The 2,986-nt window shown below is 52.6% G+C and overlaps 1 pseudogene across 1 annotated transcript; it reads left to right on the top strand.

Annotated features, from left to right (window-relative positions):
- Positions 1–449: 449 nt before the first annotated feature.
- Positions 450–1,534, top strand: LOC308563599 (annexin A2 pseudogene; annotated as a pseudogene). Its single transcript has one exon. The product of its transcript is annotated as an annexin A2 pseudogene (transcript).
- Positions 1,535–2,986: the final 1,452 nt, after the last annotated feature.

Here is a 2,986-nt window from a genome sequence, read left to right as displayed (position 1 = left end):
TTTATCCAATTCTTGAGGTTTCCCCGCTCTGCTTTCTCCCGCCTCCCTAATCTGTCACCAATGGATTTCATGTAGCCCACTTGGGTCTCCTCTTTTGACTGTAATGCATAAAACAAGGCGCAAAACTGCCACTCTCAGGAGCATTAACTCAAATCATTGAGATTCTGCTTCGCCGCATGTGTCGAGAGTTTGGCTCAAAAACTCACAAAACTTCTTCACAGGTTTGAATGTTTCTTCCGTTTACACAGTCCAAGTTCAAACCTGCAAGAATTAGTTTTTCTGGGGCCTCCAAAAACTAAATTCAGGGGAACGTTTCCAGCAGGGCATTTGACTGGATGCCTGTGATCCGTGTGAAAGCCCAGATACACCCCGGCCTGGTAGGGCTTTGCCTCTGAATGGTTTCTCCACTGTAGTGCATCTCACGTCCTGCTCCACAGACACCAGTGACCATGAGACTTGATCTGCACAAGCTCAGCTTGGAAGGGGATCACTCTACACCCCAAAGTGCATATGGGTCAGTCAAAGCACACACCAACCTTGGTGCCCACCAGGATGCTCTGAGCAGTGAAACCGCCATTAACCAACAGTGTGGATGAGGCCACCATCCTCAACATTTTGACCAACCACAGCAACAAGCAGAGGCAAGATATTGCCTTCTCCTTCCAGAGAAGGGCCAAAAAGGAACTTGCTTCAGCACTGACGTCAGCCTCGTCTGGCCACCTGGAGATGGGGCCTGGGGGCCTGTTGAAACACCCGCTCAGTATGATGTTCCAAGCCAAAGGCCTCCATGAAAGAGCTGGGGACGGACGAGGGCTCTCCCATTGAGATCCTCGCTCAAGGACCAACAGGAGCTGCAGGAAACTGACAGTCTACAGGGAAATGTAGGAGACATGATTTCCAGGGCCCCCTGTGACTTCCGCAAGCTGGTTGCCCTCGCAAAAGGCAGAAGAGCAGAGATGGCTCTGTCATGGCTCATGCCCCGACTCACCAAGATGCCCCCAGTATCTGTGATGCTGGAGTGAAGGGGAAAGGGACTGGCATTCCCAAGTGGCTCAGCATCATGACCGAGCAGAGCTTGCGTCACCTCCAGAAAGTATTTGACAGGTACAAGAGCTATAGCCCCTCTGACATGTTGAAGAGCATCGAGGAGGAGGTCCCTGGAGCCCTGGAAAATGCTCTCCTGAACCTGCCCCAGTGTATCCAGTCAGGGATGTACTGGGGGTGTATTCTGCGGACCAACCGTACTCACGGAGGGCAGGGGACTCCCGATAAGGACCGGGTCAGGATCATGGTCCCCGGCAGTGAAGCAGACGTGTTGAAAGCTGGGTGTGAGTTGAAGAGAAAGCACAGCAAGTCCCTGTACTGCTACCTCCAGAAAGACACTCAGGGGGCCCCCAGGAAGCGCTGCTGTTCCTGGGGGGGGGTGACAGAGCCGCGATGGCTCCAGCGTCCGGGAGTGGCGGGGCTCCACTTCCAGCTAACAATCCTGGAAACGCAGTTTGCAGCTGACAGCCGCCTTGTGCCAGTCCTGTGAATGGCATTAGCGCTGCTCCTGCCCCATCCTTATTTCAGGTGCCTCGGCATCGCCGGGCTTTCCCGTGCAGTCTCTCCTTCCGGCCAAAGAAATGAGCATTCCAAGGAGCTGGGAGTGAAATCTGTGATGTGAAACACTTTGCCTCTAGTGTACTGTGTCGTAAACAGATGAACAAACTGAATTTTTACTAAAGAAAAGAAAATCAGCACATTAATGAAAGGACTCCACGTGGAAGCGGAGGCGAGGCTAAGGAAACCGAAAAGGGATGTTGAGACGCTTGCTTGACAAGCAAAGGGCCTGAGGCTTTGCGAGAGTGGCGAGCCCGGGTGATCGGCGCAGTCAGTGGCTGCACCGAGGCTCGAGCCAGGGAGGTCTTACTGGATACTCCAAATGAAGGAAATTATTTTGCCTCCCCAAATGAGTTTTTCTCTGGAACAAAGTGTCAAGTTCAACACGCCTGATGTTAAAAACACCTTCAAAGCAGGCACAAGAGTCTCCCTCTTCACAAACCAGACCAAAGAGGTGGTCAAAGTTCTCTTTGCGTTCTCAAGGGGACTATGGCCTGAAACACAACCTGCCCAGTTTCTGTGAACACTGAAAGACACGCGGTGCTCTCTCCCCTTCTCCCTCTTTTGCAGATAAAACCATTGCCTGGACTTTTCTGGAAATAAGTTAAACAGAAGCCGGAATGACAGGTAGTGTACATGCTAACGTGTGCTGTGGGAGAGAGGACCCACAGTGGCTGGGGGAGTGGGACAGGATGGGAGAAGACGTGACCTTAGGTCGGAGCTCAGGCCCCTGCAGAGTCGCTGTAGAAAACCAGCATCCCCGGGCTTACCTGCCAGCTGAGAACTCAATGCAGACACAGTTCATCATTCACCCGCTCGCACTGCTGACCAGGTGATGAGCCATGAGAGCGCTGGGGCGGCCAGGCGCCTCTGAAAATGGTCTTCTGGTTTTGCGTAATAGGGACAGCATTTGTCTTTAAAATCCCTTACACTTGTCGTGATTCCCTCCCATGTACTCCCTGACTTCCCCATTCCATTTCAGACATGGGCACGTCCCCATCCTGCACATGCGGACGCCTCTTCCTGCTGCGGGAGGAAAGCGACAAGTGTGCCCTCTGCAGCTCCACGGCAGCGGTCAGCATGTCATCTAGTTGGGTTACCTGTCTGGACGTCACAGGCACCTGAGTGTGTGCGTCTCCTGTGCTGACTTCGCCAGTGCCCCTGTGGAGCAGGGGAGTCAGCGTGAGTGTGCGCCCGCACTGCGGTTTATTGCTACTCTGGCGGGCCATGCAAAGTGCTTTCCTTAAAAAATGAGTTTGAATGTGTACACTTTTATGCCCATGACCTTAAGGCCCAGTCCTTACCCTCACTGCCCAGTCCATACCTTCTAGATGATGATATTCAGACACTCTATTCATAAAGTTCACATGTGACATTTTATATG

The sequence above is a fragment of the Miniopterus schreibersii genome, assembly GCF_964146895.1.
Source record: "Miniopterus schreibersii genome assembly, chromosome: 11".
In the NCBI taxonomy this organism is placed as follows: Eukaryota; Metazoa; Chordata; class Mammalia; order Chiroptera; family Miniopteridae; genus Miniopterus; species Miniopterus schreibersii.
Note: the sequence above shows the minus strand (reverse complement) of the source record. Positions and strands in the feature narration are given on the sequence as shown.